Source organism: Adiantum capillus-veneris, chromosome 21, assembly GCF_014529385.1.
Source record: "Adiantum capillus-veneris isolate H3 chromosome 21, ASM1452938v2, whole genome shotgun sequence".
NCBI classification, from domain to species: Eukaryota; Viridiplantae; Streptophyta; class Polypodiopsida; order Polypodiales; family Pteridaceae; genus Adiantum; species Adiantum capillus-veneris.
The window spans coordinates 141243074-141251171 of record NC_140951.1 but is presented as its reverse complement, the minus strand read 5'-3'; positions in this window follow the sequence as shown (position 1 = coordinate 141251171).

The following is an 8098-nucleotide window of genomic DNA, read 5'->3' as shown; positions in this document are numbered from 1 at the left end:
ATTCAGTTTCACCTTGATCTTCCTTCTTATAATCTTCCTTTTTTTTCAAGTTTGTTTTAATTAATCATTACTTCTTCTTTTGCAAATTGAACTCCTTGACAAAAAAAAAGTTCTTGGGAGAGCTAAAGGCTCGAGTGGGAAAGTAATAGAGGACACTTCCAGAAGGGACGCCTCCTCTCTCATGCACTGCATGCCTACATTGGATAGTGCCACCTTCTCTACTTTTCACATGCAGTATTCTGAAGGTCTTGAGTTGCCAATATCTAAATGCCTTGAAGATAGTGTCACGGTTTTTGGGGTACACTCCCCTTCAAATCAATGCAAACAAGATCATGCTACTTGAGAGAGATGCACCACTTTAAAAATTTAGGTATGTTGCAGGATTCAAAGCTTCAAGAGCGGGATACTTTATTTGCAACTCTAGTTATGCAACGGCAGGTAAGGAGACAAGTGTCAACCTTCTTCAGGGCTATAGAAGAAGAAAGTTTTTGAGATATAGGGGTGACATGGCTAGTGATACCAAAGAATCAAAATTGATGTAAAATTGAAAATATTTTGCATAAAAATATAGTTTTTGAATTTGGATCTTTTTAGAAATACTCGGTATAAAGTTTCAAAGTGAGGCATGAATCTCCATTTATGGTTGAGCAGCATGGCTGTTTGATCTCATCCATTGTAATTGCCTCCTATAGAACCAATTGAATAATTCCTTGAGCGCATTGCTTCTTCTTTGTCCCCCTCCCTTTCTCGTACATCTGAAAAATGAAGTCCTTGCTTGATAGTGATAGTTTTCTATTCCTTGAGTATTCCGTGTTGCAAGGGGTCCATGCAAGTACATAAAATGGTAAAAAATTGTATAAAAGAAGTTAGTTTAGCTCATAGGATGCAATGTCAAAACTATCTAGACTTTAAGAAGTAATTGAATACTCACCAAGTAATATGTGATGTCTTTTACTCCCCAAGCATCTATGATAGCAGTTATTAAAAGCTTTATTGCCTTCTTAAAGTCATTTGAATAAGTACTAGAGCTAACTTGTTGTCTCAAAAATTTCAAAAATTTATCGAGCTTCTTCCACACTTCCATGCGTTTGTTGGCTACATCTGGTCTACTTTTGGCTACACAAAGATCGTTCCAGCAGTTCCACATAGCGTCGACTTGTTTTTTGTCATGGTTGCTCAAAAATCTTCTGGTGTTTTCTCCACCCATTGAAACATCTTGCAAAACATCACCCGTTCCTTTTGAAAGAGTAGGATCTTTTTTTAGATGCACGGTCTTAAGAAGTGTAAGTTTATTCTATTTCTTTGTTTGAGCATGTCTACTTCCTTCATGGCGCTACATTGCATTGTCGTGAACATCTATCTCCAAGGTGTGCTTATTCCCGCACAACACGATAAGGCATCGTTTGAAAAGTTGAAAGCAAGTCCTATCGCGTTGTTTGGACAATCTTATATAGTGTAACCACTTTCTTCCCATCTACCTGCACGATGCGATAGTGCATACTAGTTTGAAATCTTGCAAACACCTCTTATCGCGTTGTTCGGGCAATATCAAAGCATGTGACACTTTCATCCATCTTCCTGCACGACGCGATAGTGCATGTTTTGAAAAGTTGCAAGCACCTCCTATCGCGTTGTTGAGGTTCCTTTTTTCTACTTACTCCTTTTTTACCATCAGATGGCAAGGACAAAGAAAACTACAAGAAAAGTTTACCAAGTTTTGAAGGATTCAGAGAAAGATGATGACAACCAACAAGAATTAAGTCAAGCCAGAGTTTGGGAAGAAAGAAGAGGAGAAGCCACTTGCACAACTTTGTCAGAGGCCTATTACTAGGAAGAGAATGAATTATCAAGTCAAATATCTAAGGGAGATAAGGCAAGCATAGAAATCTAGTTGTCTTCTTACTCCTAGGCTACCCTTCATGAGAGTTATCAAAGAGATATTAGATAGAATGGTCAGCATGATGAAAAGCAAAACTTAAGGTGGAATCCACATTCAAACAAAAATCAACATACCCCTCTACATAGTCCTAAACAATCGTGCAACTAGACTCCGACAGCCGTATGTACAATATCCTCAACAAATGGAAATTGGCTCCCTCTGTCTTTGAAGTGAAAATGGACAAATGTTTTGCACGGCATGTCATCACAACCATGCCATCTGCCCAAAGAAACTCGGTTGCGAGTAGGAATGCTGCATCCACAAGCTCGCTATCCCACTGGTTCCATAAAGGAACTCCACCCGTGCCAGCTACACGTGGCCTAGTGTGTATGGGAAAGGCCATGTACATCAAATGTACACCACCCAATGCTAAATTGGGTTTCATCTACCCTGTCTTTGATAGAGAGCCCAAGAATCTATGTACTGAATGGAGAGACCTGCTGAAAATTTTTGTTAGCACTAAAATTGTGGACATAACTAGGAAGGAAAAATAGCATGGCTTACATGTCAATGCATACCACATCAAGAATATCTTTTGCCAAGCACTTGACACTAGCATGCACTGCAAGGTGGCTCTATGTATGCCCAACATATGATTAAATATATCTTGCATGCACTGATAAAGAGAACAATTCAACATTAACCATTGTTACAAACCTTGCGTGTTTTCTCTGACCACTTTGTCCATGTCCGATAGGTCCTCTGTAGCCTTGTCTTATGATAGTGAAGATGGAGGTGACTCTTGGGTGTCCCCTAGTGGTCTCAAAGTGAAGGAAAGTGATGGTGATCTTTGTGCACTATGAGCAATGTGGCTCATAGCACTAAGGCTCTAAGAACTATGGTTGACATCAAAATAATTCTCTTCATTTACATGCTTTCTCTCACTATCACTGGAGGTCATAGCTCTCTTTCTTCTCTTCCCACCTTGCCGGTCAGCCAGGGGGGCTTGCTTGCCCAATGTGGATCCAATCTTTGGGTCTTTCTTTGAGGCTGGTTTCTTCATTGTGTTCGGAGAGAGTGCATCCTCTACCACAATGGCTTTCTTACATGAAGCATTATGCTCCACTATTGATTTAAAAATGAAGGTTAGTGTGTCCATGTCCTATTGTATGGAAAAGGAAAAATAAAGATAGTACTCTACATATGTAAAGCTCTTCCTCTTTGGGTGGGTACTCCTTATCTGGGTAATCCAACCACCAAGGACACTTTCCCCACATTACCTTTGGTCGCAAATCATATATCCACGCATCCAAATATAAGCTCATTTCCTCTCTCTCGAACATGCATCATGTATCACTAGGGTGCTGGGAAATGGGAAAAACTAGAGCATCTCTCCACCATCTACAAAACAACAAGTTATGTTTTGTGGCACTATGACAAGATTAGTGTAACCTACAAAACATACATAAAGTGTCGAGCACAAAATTCAAACCTGTAGAACATGCATCGTGCCGTGCAAGCAAAGTGGGGTTGCTCTTCGGGCTCATGTTTGGACTTTATCCGTGCACTCCACTTATTGAAGACTTTGTCAAAGTGGTTCCTCCTATATTTTTTCAATGTGTGTGTGAGAGTGCATCCGTGCCTCTCTTTAGCCTTCTTGTGTAGGTTTGCAACTTGCTGATTCTTGCCCTCCATTTTCTCGGCCATCTCAAGCACTCTCTTGTGAAAAATAAGAGGACACAAGTGAGATCACCAACATGATGATTCAAGGACATAATTAATTGATCCACCTTTCTAATTGCCACCAATACACATGGTAAAGAAGCCGTTGGATCCATGCCTTCTCCGTCAACCCTATGCCATTCTCTTTCAAGATTGCATCACCACCTTGGAGCATGTCAATTAAGCGGCACTTTCTAGCATAGGAAAATAGTCTTCTTTTTTATTGACACATAATGAAGAGTTCTAAAGATATCAAAAGACTTACAAACATTTACTTACTCTTCTGGGCTAATGCGTGTGCACGCAACCTCTGTCACTCTAGATGGTGTCATTTTGGTGGTCTTCTTGACCCAACCTGTAAATGATATACATTTTGAAAAAAGTCGTTGCCATTTTTTGGATTTTCAATTGTTGCTATCTCAAGCCCTTTGCGTGTGAAATACTGCTCTGTTTGAGATATCACCAAAATGATACTTTGCTTGTATGCATCAAGTGCCAAGTTGTAGTCGAAGCTCCCTTTTGATGGCAGACCTTCAATTTTGCTATTGTACATAGCATCAAACACTTTCTATCATTTGGAAAGGACACAATCAAAAATATATAATGAAAATTCATAATCAAATCACATGCTCAATTAACATTGCTTTCAATGCATACCTTCCAAATGAGTTGAGCAAGGAAAACCACTGGCAAATTTAGCCACTTTGATTTGTTTGGACCCCTGAAGTTCAAAGCTCTCTTTTGCCAATCGCGCTATTTCCAAAAATTTCTGAAGGAGTGAAGTTGGGTCCACTAGCCCTAGCTTTCTCATCATGAGTATATCATGTGTAGTGATGTGAGGGATTGAAATCCTCATAGCCCTGTAGAACACATGGGTGTAATACACATTTCCATAAACAATAAGATGCATTTACATTTGCAAGAAAGAATTGGATTTACCTATTTATCATTCCCAAAACCAATACAAACTTCAATGTCTCATGGGGTTGAAAATCCACAAGCACGCACTTTACGCACGGTGCCTCCTCAATGGGGATGTCATTTGCATTCATCCATCGCATCCATGCCTCCAATCTGGGATTTCCATCCCAAACCACAAGGTATCTCTCAGCCATATGAATAAGCTCGAGGATTAGACAAAGCTCCTCGTCCAAGTCATATGACATCACAAGATCTCTCGAGGTATGACCATAATGAGAGAATTGTTTATGATCTTCCCTGAGAATATTCACTTACGATAAATCTTGCCATGGTTGGTTGGTAGCTTTTATTTTCAATGGAGAGTTGCAAATCCACCACATGGTCATCATGCATGCGGATGGAGGGGTTTGAAAGAAGTCGACATAGAGGTAAGCGCGGAAGTTTTCCATGATAGGGAGCTCTATGAGCATCCACCCACCCTAAAGAAATATGATTGTCGACCACTTCTTGTGTCCTCTGTTGGCGTGATGGCTCAATTGTCCACTTGTGTGGTCACTTCCAACCACACTGGCCACGACGGAAACAATCCAATCTAGATAGCTTACAGCTTGAGATTGTTCGATCTCTTGAGTGGACCACGGTGGGACTTCTTGTGACATAGAAGCAAGAATATCATCTACGACACCAGTTTCTTTTAATTGATTTCTTGTCTTGATAGTTTGGCTAAAGAGATGGAGAGAAATAGAGAAATGTATGGCTTGTAGGAAATTGAGAGCTTGAAGGAGAAAGAGAAAAGGAAAGTTGAGAGCTTGAAAGAAAGACCAAGTGAAAGCTTGAGAGAGAGTTGAATTTGAGATAGAGAAAGAGAGATTAGCTCAATAGAGAATGATGTGAAAAAAAACTTCTTGACCTTATTTAGCGTAACTTGCAAAAATAAAATATTATTTTTTATGTTTTTTTAATTTGTAATTATATGTGTGTGTCTCATGCGTGTGTGCGTGTGTTGTGTGTGCAAGCGCATATGTGTGTGTACGTGTGTGTATGCATGTGTGGGTGTGTTCACCCGTACCATGTGCATTGGTGTGTGCACCCGTACCATGTGCATTGGTGTGTCTACTCGGATGTGTGTGTGTGTGTGTGTGTGTGTGTGTGTGTGTGTGTGGGGGGGGGGGGGGGGGGGGGGGGGAGACACGCGCTATGGACAACGTGTGTCCCACTGTCCATGCGCTTTTCTTATTGGCACGTGGACCGTTGGGACACATGCCAACGTGTGTCCCAACGGTCCACGCTAGTGGCCTAGCCACTAGCGTGGCCCATGGCATACCACATGGCCATGGGACCGCCAAGTAGGCTGTCCTTGTGGCCATGTGATATGCCACGTGTATCATCGGTAGTAGCTGACGGTACATGTGGCATGCCACAATGGCAGTTGAGTTGCCATTGTGACATACCTTTTAGGTACAGGTAGCATGCCACGTGTTTTGTTGCCAAGCGATCATACACGTGGCGTGCCATGTTTCCTTTGGGCATGCCATTGTGTGGCAGTCACGTGTACCATTGGTTGCCAACGATACACGTGGCTGCCACGATGCATGATGGGGGGGGGGGGGGGGGGGGGAGGGGGGGCATCACACACGTGAGGAGGCGAGTACACGCATGAGGAGGGGGGGTCACACATGTGAGCTTGAGGGGGGGTATTCAGGAGGGGGGGGGACACATGCGTGAGGACGGGGGCAAGCTTGAGTGGGGGAGGGGACACGTGTGAGGAGGGTGGAGGGGTACACGGGATTGAGGGGCGAGGGGGGAGTTATATGAGTTATAGACGCGTTTGGAGGAGTTTAGGGAGAGTACACAGGCTTATATTTTGAATAAATTTTTGGATTTTTTAAAACATAATTTTTAAAAGATACTTGTTGAAATATTAAAATATTATGAAATTTAAAATTATAATGGTTATATTATTATACGTGAGTATATAAACAATTTGTTAGTTATTACAATAAGGTCTTATGCTTAATTTGTTTGATTAGCTTATTCTTATGGCTTGTTCTTTATTGTTTCTTGATAAAGAACTTTCTTATCCTTTTTACAATGGTAAAATTATAATATCAAAATCATTTCTTTTAGAGATAGTTTATCCAATGCAATTTACAACTTTAGATGCAGTGATCAAAGTTGGTGATATTGAGATGACTTTGCCTCTTGAAAGGATGCTCAACAATTTAGGTGAAATCACCTATGTACTAGATGAACAGCTTTCACGTAAATACAAAGTCAACATATCTCATGTTGTACACTCTACAGGCTCACCTAACATGACTCCCATTGCCATTGTGGATAGTCCCCCAAAGATGCACTTCTCAATAAAGAAAGAAGTAGATCTTTGGACCCCGCCTCAAGTTTTGCTCCCAAATAGCTTCAAGAGGAGTATAAGGCAAAAACTTCTGCAGGCCGAAAAGACGGGTACATTGACAAAGCTCTTAATGCAAACACAATGAGTGGACTAGGTTACAAAGATTCCAAGAGCTTACAATGGTGATCTTGTTTTAGAATTTCCACCCACCATGGTGAGGTTGCACCGTATGGATGCAATGGAGCATAAGTATGATCCTCATCTGTGGTCGAAGCCTCAAACATCCAATATAATTTTCCAAGGTGTAGTGCATCTTAGTAATTGCCTAGGATCTTTAAAGTTCATGAATGAACAATATGTCTGTTTGGTTAATCATCATATTCCCTATACAAGCGATTTCAATGGGTACATACAAAAGGCACTTGCACTCGGACAATATTGTAAGATTGGAAATAAGAGCCTTAAATGCCACTTTTGTAAGGCAATTGCTTTTTGCATTGTGACATGTGATTGTGTAGTATATTATGTCATGCTATCAGAAGAGATGGCAACCAGAGTCGTGATTCATCATGGCACACATAGACACGATGTGCGCAACGGTACATGCAAAACACTAACGGATAGCACCAAGGTGATGGTGCAAAGGATTTTGACCGTAGATCCACATGCAAGAGCCAGGAAGGTTCAAATGTGTTTTAAAAAAGAAATTATAAGTACAACACTTCTTTGCAGCAACACTGATGAGAGAAGTTTAGGTGACAAACAACTATTTGCAATCGCTGAGGAGTTGGAACCACTGGTGGAAGATAATTGGTATGTGAATTTCTCAAATTCTTATTTCAATGTAGAACTCTATGCTAAATTATTTGTGCTCTAAACACTATGAACTTTGACAGCTTTCGAAGAACAGTGTCTAGTTTACGGAGAGGTGGTGACAACAAAGAATCTTTTGGCATTGATGCACTCCTTAAGCTCAAATGAGACTGCACATATGACTTTTCCCATGGAAGTAGGATTCTTGGTCAAGGTAAGGATGAAGACAAATGTTTTGTCTTCAAAATGTCCACAGTTGGTCCACCATCTGGTCCACCATCCGGTGTGGACTTGGTGAGCCGAATGAGACAAGATGAGGATGGTGATCTTTGACTTGCGTGGATCCAATTTGATCACACTAGACGTGTGAACGATTGGGTGACTATGGCATGTCATGTCTATGATCCAAG